A 14,032-nucleotide genomic window follows, 5' to 3' on the forward strand; every position below is an offset into this window, starting at 1 on the left:
CAGCAACATTCAATAGCTCATTCTGGGGAGGTGAATTGGCCTAGGGATGACCCCTGGTTCTAGTGTTATGTTAAAGAGGGAGAAGAATCCACTTTCTCCACTTTCTATCCACTTTCTCCACACCGTGTTGGTGGTGGGGACATAAGGCAGATATCAACAATAGCCACTGGAGGGATGCTGTGCTGGGGTTGGACAGGGCCAGTTGCTCACCGCCTGCTAAATAGAAGAGAATCCCTTCTTTAAAAGGTGTCTCTTTGCTCAGTGAGCAGGAGTAACTGAATTCCCTATGGCGGAATTTCCCCAACAGTTCCATTTGCATGGTGGCAAAACATGCATGCAGTTGTGCAAGAGCACTATTAGGGAAACTGGAACATGGGAAGCTGCCTTCTACTGAGTCAGACCCTTGGTCCATCTAGCTCAGTATTGTCTGCACAGACTGGCAGCGGCTTCTCCAAGGTTGCAGGCAGGAATCTCAGTCCTCTCCGGAGATGCCGGGGGGGGGGGGGGGCACCTGGGACCTTCTGCATGTGAGCATGCAGGTGCTCTTCCCAGAGCGGCCCATTTCCCTATCTTACAGGGCTCACACATGTAGTCTCCCATTCAAGTGCAAACCAGGGTGGACCCTGCTGAGCAAAGAGGACACTTCATGCCTGCTGCCATAGGACCAGCTCTCCTTCCCTGCCTGTCTTGGCCATGTGGACTCCCTCTGGCCACTTCTTTGACAAGGAGGTCAAAAGACAAACCGGAGAGTGCAGCCATCCCAATGGCTCAACTAAGATGTTTATCCCTCTTGCCCTATCTGCTCCTCTTGCTGCCCCTTTCCCTGGAAACTGCCGGTGAGTGTTGAATGTAGCTCAGCCGCATTGCTCAGTTCCTCCATCGGCTCTTTCTCTTTGCAAAAGGAAGTGGATGTTTGACAGCAGCTGCAGTGAGAAGGCAAACTGGACTGATGCCCCCTGTTTTCTCTGGGACCCTCATAGGATTTCCCGGCTCCCCCAACAGTTCCAAGCTCCCCCAACAGTTCCAGCCCCGTCAAACCGGCTCAAGGAGGTGCCCTTCTCCTTCAGCCACGGGCGCTCTGCCCTGCCCCATTACCCCCCATCATGCCACATCATCGGCTGCTGCTGCTGGGGAAATGAATCACTGTGTCAAACTGATCTTATCACTGGGCATTATAGAAAGGAAGCAAAGGGCTAAGGTTTTCAGCAGCAGATGCACCCCTTTGCAGAACATCAAGGCTGGGCTTTAGTTTTGCATGGTGCAGTATTATTATTTATTTTATTATTTATTTTTTTATTCAATTTCTATGCTGCCTTTCCAAAAAGTCTCAGTTTACACAAATAACAAATTAATAAGATGGCTCCCTGTCCCCAGAGGGCTCACAATCTAAAAGAAACATAAGATAGACACCAGCAACAGTCACTGGAGGTCCTGTGCTGGGGGAGGAGAGGGCCAGTTACTCTCCCCCTGCTAAAGAAAAGAGAATCACCATGTTCAAAGGTGCCTCTTTGCCAAGTTAGCAGGGGTTGCTTTGCCAAGTTAGCAGTAATGATGGATACGCCCTCCCACTTGCTTTCCCATCATAAGCTCTGAGGATCTCACTCACCACTTGCTCCTGGTGATGAAAATGGTGTAGCAGAAGTTCATGGGCCCTTTGCAGAGAAGCAAAGTTCCTTCTTGCTTGCACACAGCTCCTTTCCTAATGAGATCATGACCCCTGTTCCCACCAACTATGAGCATCCCCTGAGTTACCGCTGCCTTGGAGAAGTTGTTAACCCTCGGCCTGTTCCTCCCCGTTTGATGTTCACCTCCTTAGCCTTGTCAGTATAGTGGTTGATCTCATATTTTGGTCCTACTTGCTGAGAATAATCTATTTAAAAATGTATTGTACAGAACCTAGAAATGTGTTCTGCTTTGTAGCCAAAGTACACTGAAGGATCGGGAAAGTGAGAGAAGCACCCATTAATGTTCTTCTGCTGAGCTATTTTAGACCATTTTAGAGCTGAAATTAGGATGCTTCAGAAACACAAGGGTCATAGAAACATAGGAAGCTGCCATATACTGAATCAGACCATTGGTCCATCTAGCTCAGTATTGTCTTTTTTTAAAAAATTAAATTTTTATTGATTTTAACAATAATCATTCACAACACATGAAACAAATATGGACTTCCCGCTCACACCTCCTCGTGAATCACCAATTATAGAATTGACCCTTGCTATAATAATAATTCAAAACATAGATTTAAACCTTACAAACACAATTTTAGTCTACTCAACCTGCTAATAGTACTAAATTTCAAACCCTGTTGTAAAATCAATATTAGGAAAATAGTTCTTTAAATACAATAAAAATGATTTCCAATCTTCTTTAAAACATTCTAAATTTTGATCTCTTATCAGTACTGTAAGTTTTGCCATCTTCGCATATTCCAGAATTTTTATCAGCCAATCTTCTTTTGAAGGCAGTTCATTGCTCTTCCATTTCTGTGCATATATTATTCTGGCCGCCGTAGTAGCGTACATAAAGAATGTTAAATTAGTTGTAGAAAACACTCCTTGCGTTATTCCCAGCAGGAAGGATTCTGGCTTCGTAGGAAATGTCATTTTAAATATTTTCTTTAACTCATTATATATCATGTCCCAAAATGCTTTAGCCTTCCTACAAGTCCACCACTTATGAAAAAAGGTTCCTTCAGAGTGTCCACATTTCCAACATTTGTTTGAAACATTTTTATACATTAATGCCAGTTTTTTTGGTGTTAAATACCACCTATACATCATTTTATAATAATTTTATTTTAAAACTTAACATGCAGTGAACTTTAAATCAGTTTTCCATAATTTTTCCCAGGCTGCCATTTCTATATTGCACCCCACATCTTGAGCCCATTTTACCATAGTCGTTTTAACCACTTCATCTCTTGTCTCCTCCAAAAGCATGAGCTTATACATTTTAGAAACTAATTTTTCATCATTTTCACACAGCTCCTTCTCAAACCTCGAGATCTGATCCTCAAATCCAACTTTAAGATCCTTCTTATAAACTTCATTCAGCTGATGGTACTGAAACCAATCACTAACCAAATTTTGTACTTCAATTAGACTTTTTAACTTACAGTCCTTTTCTTGAAAACATAACAAATCCCTATAGGTACCCCATTGCGATTGCATATTTACCTCTTTACGTGCTAGAGCTTCAATCGGAGATAGCCATAACGGAGTTTTAGGTTCCAGCCATTTTTTGTATTTTACCCATACCCTCATTAGACTCCTTCTTACATAGTGATTCAGAAAATCTTTATGTACAGGTGAAACTCGGAAAATTAGAATATCATGCAAAAGTCCATTAATTTCAGTAATGCAAATTAAAAGGTGAAACTGATATATGAGACAGACGCATTACATGCAAAGCGAGATAAGTCAAGCCTTCATTTGTTATAATTGTGATGATCATGGCGTACAGCTCATGAAAACCCCAAATCCACAATCTCAGAAAATTAGAATATTACATGGAACCAAGAAGACAAGGATTGTAGAATAGAACAATATCGGACCTCTGAAAAGTATACAGTATACTGTGCTTGATTGGCCAGCAACCTCGCCTGACCTGACCCCATAGAGAATCTATGGGGCATTGCCAAGAGAAGGATGAGAGACATGAGACCAAACAATGCAAAAGAGCTGAAGGCCGCTAATGAAGCATCTTGGTCTTCCATAATACCTCATCAGTGCCACAGGCTGATAGCATCCATGCCACGCTGCATTGAGGCAGTAATTGCTGCAAAAGGGGCCCAAACCAAGTACTGAATACATATGCATGCTTATACTTTTCAGAGGTCCGATATTGTTCTATTCTACAGTCCTTGTCTTTATACAATTATAACAAATTAAGGCTTGACTTATCTCACTTTGCATGTAATGTGTCTGTCTCATATATCAGTTTCACCTTTTAATTTGCATTACTGAAATTAATGGACTTTTGCACGATAGTCTAATTTTCCAAGTTTCACCTGTATTTTACTTTTTTCATACCACAAATACGAATGCCATCCAAACCTTCTGTCAAATCCTTCCAAATCAAGTATTTTAGGATTTCTTAATGTTATCCATTCTTTTAACCATGTCAAACAAACAGCATCAAAATACAACCTTAAGTCTGGTAGGGCAAGACCACCTCTTTCCTTTGCATCTGTTAAATTCTTGACGTTAATTCTTGGTCTTTTCCCTTGCCAAACAAATTTAGTTATGTCCTTCTGCCATTGCTTAAAACAAGTTAAAGTATTGATTATAGGAATAGTCTGAAAAAGAAATAACATTTTAGGCAAGACATTCATTTTCACCACTGAGATTCTTCCCATTAAAGACAAATTCATATTAGTCCATCTTTGTAAATCAGTTTTCACTGTATTCCATATTTTAATATAATTATTTGAGAACAACAAAGAGCTCAGTATTGTCTTAACAGACTGGCAGCGGCTTCTCCAAGGGTGCGGGCAGGAATTTCTCTCAGCCCTATCTTGGAGATGCTGCCCGGGAGGGAACTTAGAACCTTCTTCTGCTCTTCCCAGAGCGGCTCCATCCCCTGAGGGGAATCTCTTGCAGTGCTCACACATCAAGTCTCCCATTCAAATGCAACCAGGGTGGACCCTTCTTAGCTAAGGGGACAAGCCATGCTTGCTACCCACCAGACCAGCTCACTTTGGTCACAAAACAGAAGCTATATAGAAGAGATGAAGGTAGGATTGAGAGAGCAGAAGCTAGGCTGGAAGCTCTCAGAGAGGTGGGCTGGTTCAACTGGGCATCAACAGAGCCTGGTTTTTCAGTACATGGCCCCCATAACCACCCCCACCCCTAAGTCTTTATGAATCAAAACAGTGTCATCCCTCACCAACCGTGGATTCGTCTAACACGGTTTTAAGTATGCAAGAAGGGATTTGGGTAGGCGGCCTTTCCTACACTGACTTGAGTGTCTGACACCCTCTGCCGCTGGGGAGGGTGCTAATTGTGCTTCCACAATGGGAGAAACGACAGTAATGCCTCCATGTCTGCAGCAGCAATGCCACCGCGACAGCCTCCCATCCCCATTCGCACTGCTTTCCAGCTCAGCAGGAGCGCCTCATCCTAATTAGCCAGGAGGGGGCGCCAAAGGAGGCACAGCTGCCTCTGCTTCCTGGAGCTCTGTTTCTCTCCCGCCCCACGCTGCCTGCAGGCTGGCCATTCGTCAGGTAGAACTGTGCAGTTAACCATGCCGCTCTTCCTGATGAATGGCCAGCCCGCAGGCAGCACAGCTCTCATTAACATCGGGGCGGGCAGGAAAGGAGCAAGCAGAGCTCTGGGAAGCACAGGCAACTGTGCCTCCTTTAGCGCCCCACTCCCTCCCCACCCCCGGCTTGTTAGGACAAGCTGCTCCTTCATGTCAGCCAGCATATGCAATCCAGTTCTGGTTGTGCACAACCACTGTTGGCTCCAGATGAGGTTGTGAAACCATCCATGCCTTGATGTGCAGAAGTCTCTCGTGGATTTGATGCTCCCTTGCAGGCTCCAGGGAGGGCCATCAATAAAGACAGCTTAAATATCCAGCAAGAAATGTGCTCCGACCAGCAAGTAACTCTCCTTGCAAGCACGTGTGCTGGCCAGCCATTCCAAGCAGCATGCTTCCTTGAAGACGGGGTGCCATCATATTGCCTGAATGGTCCCTGCCTATGGACAGGACTTGGGTCTGCAGCTTGTGCCCCGAGCCATCTTAAAAAATGGTCATTGTTGAGAGTGAGATGAGCCTCCTGCTTGCATTAAGGAATTCCAAGTATTTGCTTATTGTATGCATTTCTAACCAGATCTCCCACTGGGGTGCTCAGAGCAGTCTACTAAAAACAGAATGATCAAAACACATGTCAAGCCTCAATAAAGCTAGCAAATCCAGGATATAAACACATTAAAATTATCATCCCACACACAAAACCTCAACAAAAACATTAATAAATAAGAAGTTCTGTTAAGAACTAATCTGTCTGCTTTCCTTTTACTATTATCTTAATTAATAATTAACTTCACAAGTTAGTCCACTTACACCTCAAATGTTTACATGGCTGCCATCTTGAATTGGGATGGATGACATCATAACAAACTATGCCATTGAAGAATCCCTGTAGCTGTACAAAATTTGGTCCAAAAGGTCCAGGCATTGCAGAGTTGACGGGACACACACACACGAAGCTGGGTGATCTCATCAACTTGTTTTTCTTGCAGACAGTAGGCTAGAAATCCATATATCTAGCAACAGTAACTAAAGCCTATCAAATAGGAGGCATGTGAATTTACCTGAGCCCTAATCTATAGCACAGTTTGCATAATTCTGCTTTTCCTGCTATGAAATTAACAAAATGAATTTCATGTTCTGCACCCAACACAAAAGTACAGGATGGGGGATACCTAGCTTGGCAGTAGTAAATGTGAAAGGATCCCAGGATTGCAACTGATCACAAGCTGAAGATGAGCCATCAGTGTGATGCAACTGCAAACAAGACTAATGTGATTTTAGGCAGTATCAATAAAACCATAGTTTCTGAGCCACAAGAAGTAATAGTTGCAATTCTGACACCATTCATACTTCATCAGGAGTACTCTGCTGTGGGGACTGCACTTTAAGAAGGATATAGACAAATCAGAATGGGTTTAGAATAGAGGAGGGCACCGAAAATGGACAGGGGCTTGGAAAGCCAGCCCTTGAAGAAAGGCTGAAGGGTGTGCAGACTGGAGCCTGGAGGAGATAAGTTCTAGGGACAGCACAACAAGTTTGTCTTCGTTGGAAGGCACTGGAGATTTAAGGTGGTATCACAATATAACCTTATCAAAAGCAAATATCACAACATTTGTATTTTCTACAAATATACAAGCAGGGCATGAGTGGGAGCAAAGAGTGGCCACTCCCAGCAGGCAGCAGTTCCACGAACTCACACCAGATCCCTAGAGAGGGAGCCTGCTCTCCAAGGGGATTCTGCTTAAGCCAACACACAACCCTTCCCACACCCATTCTCCCCATTCAAAACTGCAGAGCTGCAATTTTGTCAAGCACACCCCTGCAGAGTACAGGGCTCAGACCCAACTCATGGAAACAAATTGCCCATTCAAGGGGGTGGGGGGGATGCAGTCATTAAGTTGCCTTGTTATTTTTGGTCCAGTCTCTACCCGGCAATCAGGAAACACTTTAGGAAAAATCACCATAACAGAATTATATGCAATAATCAAAAGCAATCAAACTGGCAATATTTCCCTGCCTGCTTTTCTCAAGAAAAATATACTGGAAGAAGAGGACACCTGCAGTCTTGCACAGAAAAAGTCTAGAGTGAGGATTCCCAACCTTCGAACCAGTGGAACCACCCGCTGGTCAAACCAGTTCAGAAGCCCATAAAGGGCCTCCGAACCGGTTCCATGCACATCCCTACTCTTTGCCTCTCCTGCAGTTGCTCCTTTGAAGGAGCTCTGGGGAGCTGGCAACTCCCGGTGAGCTTCCTGCCCTTAAGAACTTAAGAACAGCCCTGCTGGATCAGGCCCAAGGAAGCCCATCTAGTCCAGCATCCTGTTTCGCACAGTGGCCCCCCAGATGCCGCTGGAAGCCACAGGCAGGAGTTGAGGGCATGCCCTCTCTCCCGCCATTACTCCCCTGCAACTGGTACTCAAAGGCATCCTGCCCCCCCCATTGCCCTTGTGGCCACAGGAGCTGAGGCAATGCCAGGCCAGGGCCTAACTCCCAACACCGGAGGCTAGGTAATCGACTGGCTGCTTGGGACCTCCCTCCCAATGATCTTCCTTGGGGGGAAAGAGGGGAAGGCCAGTTCAGACACCTACTTTGGATCAGGGCCAGCAGGAGGGACAGGCTTCTGCTCCCATCTCACCCCTCCATTTGCAGCCTGCCTTTGCTGGTTCAACAGCTCTCTCCTTGCTAGGGGGCGGGACATGGGAACACAAGAAGCTGCCATATACTGAGTCAGGCCCTTGGTCTATCTAGCTCAGTATTGTCTTCACAGACTGGCAGCAGCTTCTCCAAGGTTGCAGGCAGGAGTCTCTCCCAGCCCGATCTTGGAGATGCTGTCAGGAAAGGAACTGGGAACCTTCCGCGTGCAGGTGCTGCTCTTCCCAGAGAGGCCCTGTACCCATAGAGTTCTATCTTCCAGTGCTCCCATTCCAATGCAAACCAAGGTGGACCCTGCTTAGCCAAAGGTCCAGTTCCTGCTCACTACCACAAGACCAGCCCTCCTCCCTGTAGTAAGGCAGCCTCAGTCCTGTTCAGGGGCAGCCCAAGGCGCTGTGGTGCTTGAGGCAAGAGGCACTGGCCACAGCCCTTTCCAGTTCTGAAAGTGCTGGGGAAGCAGGGAGGAGGAGAGAAGGTTCCCAGTGGCCTCTCTTCGTGCTGCTTGCAAGCTTCCCGAGGGACGTGGGGAGAGGCCCTCCTACCTGGCCAACATAGGTGGAACTGGGGGGGGGCAGGCAGGGCACGTGCCCTAGGCGCCACTGAGGTGGGGGCACCACGCCAGTTCCCGCCACCCCCACCCCATTGCCCACCTGCTCAGCCCCAGGGCCCCTCAGCCACTTGCCTCCAGTTCCGGCTGATCGGCAAGGCCTGCAAACTGCAGAGCTCTTCTCTCCCTGCCTCTCAGCTGATCGGCGGGTGGGAGGGGCTTCCAGAGAGGCCTCCGAGTAGGCCTCCCTGAAGCCTGTACTCGGCAGGCCAAGCAAGCCAGGAAGGAGGAAGCAGGCAGAGTTCTCTGCAGCAGCAGCCCCTCTGCCCAGACCATCCAGCACAGCTTTTGCCAGGTAGGCTGTGAATTCCTTTTTGTGGTTCCCCCACCCCTATAGGAATCTGCTTGCCATAGGGCTTTGATATGGGGGGTGGGGCGAGACTGAGAAGTCTCTGAATATTTAATTTAAAACAGACTGAAAAATATGCTGGCTTTAAAAACAAAAACTATCTAAAAAGGCCTATAAGTGGCTTGTTTCAGGGCAGAAAATTACAAAAACTCCTGGAACAAGTATATTTTATTTATTTTCATTCATTCATTCATAAATACACTTATGTTCAAGTTGTTTTGCAACCCAGAAGGTCTGAGTGAGAACTGTGAAGCATGTGTTGTGCTTTTATTTTATATTATTTTATTTTATTTTTCTTGTATGTGAACTGCTCCCCAATAACTTGCAGGGACTTCAGGGTAAATCTGGCCAACATGTGAATGCAGCACCTCCATTCCAGAGGAGAGGTGTGTTAAAGGGCTTTAAAAGCCTCGTGTGAAAAACCTCCTGGAATCAAACTTTACTGAATTTGTTCAGAATTCTGAGAAAACAAACATAGGCTCACCCTGCATGGTTGAAAGTCTCCTTTGCTAATCTGCAGTGAGGGGGCCATTTTAATAATTAGCGTTGCTAGTGTGTTCTAGGCATTAAAAGTAGTACAAATATATAGTACTCAATGTATATCACTATATACTGTGAAGTGTGCATGTGTGTATTCAGTGAAATGTATTTCCAGGCAGCATACTTATTTTGAAATATCAGACTTAAATCCTTGGGGGCCTGGGGTGTGTGGAGGCCCTGGACTTTGAGGGGCTGGGGGCCCATTTTAAAATCTCATCTTGGCCCATTCCAACCTTGCTATGCCCCTGGCGGTCACTACACATGGGTTTCTGCACAACACCTGCACAGAAGAAACTTCCATGTAGAAAATGTGTCTCTTGTAAATTGACCCTGAATTTTCCATCCATGACTGGGCTATCTGAGAGTTAGAGTCAATAATAAAAGAACAGCACACTGCTTGTGACAGGAAGGGGCAAATTACAATGATTTCTTAGTCTGGCAGGGGCTGGTTTGGCCCTGGCAGAACTTGGCTGTCTGCTCCTGTTGCAAATCCCTCTGTCTAGTGTGGCAAACTAATGTATCCTCCTCCCTCTTGGTGTCAAAGTAAGCACTGGTGTGGTGAATGCACATATACCCCATCGTGAGCCAACAGTCATCATAAGGGTTAGGGTTAGGGTTATATGAGCCCCTGGTGGCGCAGTGGTAAAGCTGCCGCCCTGTAACCAGAAGGTTGCAAGTTCGATCCTGACCAGGGGCTCAAGGTTGACTCAGCCTTCCATCCTTCAGAGGTCGGTAAAATGAGTACCCAGAATGTTGGGGGCAATATGCTAAATCATTGTAAACTGCTTAGAGAGCTCTGGCTATAGAGCGGTATATAAATGTAAGTGCTATTGCTATTGCTATTGGACAAAGGCTGGCAGGAATCATTCACTGGTTCATAGACACACCCACCCACCACCTTCTTCTTCCCCTATTTTGCTAGTGGCTATTTGGGCGGGTGATCCTCTAGGACAAAGTCATGTTTTTTAAAAAGAATGAGATGAGACAGAGAAAATGACACTTGGAATCCTCGCATAACTCCTGACTGTTGTTCTAGGTCTTTTACAGAGATGGCTCATGTTTTCAGGTTTTGATCAACAACCATGTCTAGATGGTACAGTGTTCCTTTTAACGGGGATTTCCAGATATTGTTGACTACAAGTCCCATCATCCCTGTTTGGACAGGGGCGCAATTTCAGTGCTTGCCCTAGGCGCTATTTTCCCTAGTTACGCCTCTGCTGGCTAAGGCCGCAAGGGCCAGATCATGGGCTGTTCTGGTCCAATCACCTGCCTCGCCCTGCCTCATGAAAGGGCCTCAGCCACAGGCTCCCACCCCCTCTTTCCCTGGGAACTCCCTCCATCAGCCACAAGTGAACCAGGTCGGGTGGGGGAAGAGCAGGGTATGGACAGTAATACTGATTGATTTTGACATTTATATCCCCCGCTCTTCCCCTGAGGAGCTCAGAGTGCTACAGATGGTTGTTTTTATCCTCACAACTACCCTGTGAGGTAGGTCAGGCTGAGAGATTCATGACTGGCGCAAAGTCACCCAGTTTGTTTCATGGTTGAATGGGGATTCAAACTCGGGTCTTCCCGGTCCTAGTCTGGCACTCTAACCACTACGCTATGCTGGCTCAATAGTAGAAGAGGGACAGGGTTTTTTTGCGGTGCGAGGAAAGGAGACCAAAAATGTTCATAAAACATGACCCATCCCTGCTATGACGAAAACTCTACAGGTCTCAGCTGATGGCGTTCTACCTGCAACTAAGGCAAGATGACCCTAGGAGAATTGAAGCAAATGCATATTATTGCCCCCACCCCACCCCCCGCCAGCACACCATTAGCCTCTTGGCAAACTGTGCACCCTCAGTGCAAGAAATGTTTACCTGGCACTTCCCAGTCTATATTCTCTTTGGTGGATTCCACATGCATTGTGTATTAGGGCTGAGGATAGAGTCCCATATTCACTGGTGTCAACTTCTGCCACCAGAGTGTAGTGGTTAGAGTGTTGGATGCCAGGGAGACCCCTTTAGCCATGAAACTCGGGGGGTGACTCTGGGCCAGGCACTTCTCTCTCAGCCCAACCTACCTCACAGGGTTGTTGTACATGCACATTGCTCTGGGCTTCTTGGAGGAAGAGCGGGATTTGAATGTAATAAAGAGGTATTATGTCCCTGCTCGCTTATGCTGTGCTGTGCCTTCTGTTCTGTTCCTGATTTTAATGTGTATTGCAGCCACGTAATGTATATTTTTGTTGGGAGACAGAAAGGTAGACTACAACCATTTCAACAACCAGACAAAATATCCGACCCCCCCCCCCCGCCCACCACCACAGCCTGTCCTCTGCAGAAGAAAATCAGCAGCGAAGCATACCTTCCTACCCCAAGATGTCCTCTTTGGGGCTACAAGAGGCTCTCTTCACTCCAGGTGGCCAGAGGTCAACAGAGCCAGGCCAGAAGTGCTGCAGGACACCCCATCCCTGCGGAAGCCGTGACTGCAGCAAGAAAAGGGCTGGTCGGAGGATGAGGGGGTGGTATGCTGGAGGGAGGAGGGTGCTCAGCTGCTTGCTTGCTCAGGCCCTGTGTGTGTGTGTGTGTTTGTGTGTGTGCCGCAGTTCAGTGAAACCAGAGCATCTGGTAGGGATGTGCACAAAACTGGTCTGCCCAGTTCGCTTTGAGTCTGAGGCTGCAGAAGCCCTCAGAGGCGGTATGTATACCTTTCCCCCCACCCCAAAATTAACACCCCTAGCACCCCCGAACCAGGCCCAAACCGGTTCGGGGGTGCTAGGGGTGTTAATTTGGGGGTGGGGGGAAAGGTATACACCCTCTGAGGGCTTCTGCAGCCAAACCAAACCTTGAGCCAAACCAAACCAGGCCCAGTTCGGCTCGAGATCGAGCCCTCGAACCGGACCAGTTTGATGCCGAACCGGTTCGAGGTCGAGCCAGTTTGCACATCCCTAGCACCTGGGTTTCCTCAGAGCAAACCTCAGAAGCAGCAATGCCAGGCACCCTGACTACCTCCCAATCTCAGGAACACAGTTGTGGGAAGACTCTCTGCTGTGTGCAAGAAAGCCGAGCACCTACAGACCTTTCTAGGAGAAGGCACTGAGCTGAGGTGCTGTCCTGTGTTTATTCATCTTTCCCCTTCTTGGAGAAAAAGGGTCCTCGGGGGCCCTCGTGTGGCCCCTTTTAGGCACTGCAGCCATCATCCCTCTGGAACGATTCCCTGTTTAGGCCAGAGACGCCCACCCTGCTGCACCCCGTCCTGCAGCTTCAATTTGGTCATCGCGCTATCACCTCACTCTCTGCAGGACCAAAAATGAATTTCTCAGGCTTTCCGCTTCTCCTTGATCATTCTGTATCGATCACCATCAACGCTGCTGTCTGACCTGTGGCTCCAAAACTCAGACCCTTGTTCTGGGTTCCTGCACCTCCCCAATTGATTCCTGCGCCTGTCTCTGCTCTGGCCTCCTGGCCTCACATCTCGGCCCTCTCTCACCCCTGTCAGGAGCTCTGCCACCAAAACCATCTGCCTGTCTCGCAGCTCAAGCCAAACGATTCTCCTCCTCCTCCTCAGTTCTCTGCCTTGGCTTCCCACCCGCTTCCACATCCAGCAGCAAAACTCCCTTTCTTCGCACTCCAGATCTCTCCCACATCCAGACTTCCAAGTATCCCTTCCCTGCCCAACACCTCTGGCCTTCCAACTCTAACCACTGAATTCTCCTGCACCCTCAAATGACTTGCTCCTTTCTCTCTTGCTGCCACTTACAGTATGTGCATAACACTTCAATAATAATAATAATAATAATAATAATAATAATAATAATAATAATAATAAAGAGCCCCTGGTGGTGCAGTGGTAAAACTGCTGCCCTGTAACCAGAAGGTTACAAGTTCGATCCTGACCAGGGGCTCAGGGTTGACTCAGCCTTCCATCCTTCTGAGGTCGGTAAAATGAGTACCCAGAATGTTGGGGGCAATATGCTAAATCATTGTAAACCGCTTAGAGAGCTCCGGCTATAGAGCGGTATATAAATGTAAGTGCTATTGCTAGTGCTATTGCTATAATTCCCCCCAAAAAAACCCTTCTTAACCCCTTTGCTCCCCAGATACAACTCCCATCATCCCCAGACAAAATGGCCAAACGGGAAGATGGGAGTTGTCATCCAACAGCATCTGGAGAGTCAACATTGGGAACCTCTGCTGCCTTCACCCATTTCTCTGACTGAAGTATTTGCTCATCCCACCTTTTGTTCTCCTTGCCTCTCCCTCGCCTCCCTTTCATTCCTCTCTCCCACCCTCAACATTTAGATCAAGGGCAGTATGGAATGGGGGGGGGGAGCAGCAGAATAAGCCCCATTATCCCTTCCCCCATGGCAAGCCTGATCTATGGGGTCCCTGGTCCAATTGCAATTGACTAGAGAAACACAGCCAGTCCAGGCTTGCAGTACTTTTTACATTGTGTGTAGTTTGGCGCTGAGATTTCCCTCCTTCTCCTGGAGATCCTAAGAAAAAGATTAAAACTCTAAAATTCTGGGCCAGTCGACCTGGCAATCCTAAATTCCAAGCTGTTGTGTGAGAACATAAGAACAGCCCTGCTGGATCAGGCCCAAGCAGGCCCATCTAGTCCAGCATCCTGTTTCACAC

At 47.2% G+C, this 14,032-nt stretch overlaps 1 protein-coding gene across 2 annotated transcripts in view; it reads left to right on the top strand.

The window, feature by feature from the left end:
• The first annotated feature begins 8,787 nt into the window (after window positions 1–8,787).
• LOC128324198 (signal-regulatory protein beta-2-like) overlaps window positions 8,788–14,032 on the top strand; it is a 31,081-nt gene continuing 25,836 nt past the window's right edge. For both annotated transcript variants that reach the window (XM_053248432.1, XM_053248433.1), the window contains exon 1: window positions 8,788–8,813. The gene's annotated coding sequence lies outside the window, so the exon portion shown is untranslated. The remainder of the gene's footprint in view (window positions 8,814–14,032) is intronic.

The sequence above is a fragment of the Hemicordylus capensis genome, chromosome 4, assembly GCF_027244095.1.
Source record: "Hemicordylus capensis ecotype Gifberg chromosome 4, rHemCap1.1.pri, whole genome shotgun sequence".
In the NCBI taxonomy this organism is placed as follows: domain Eukaryota; kingdom Metazoa; phylum Chordata; class Lepidosauria; order Squamata; family Cordylidae; genus Hemicordylus; species Hemicordylus capensis.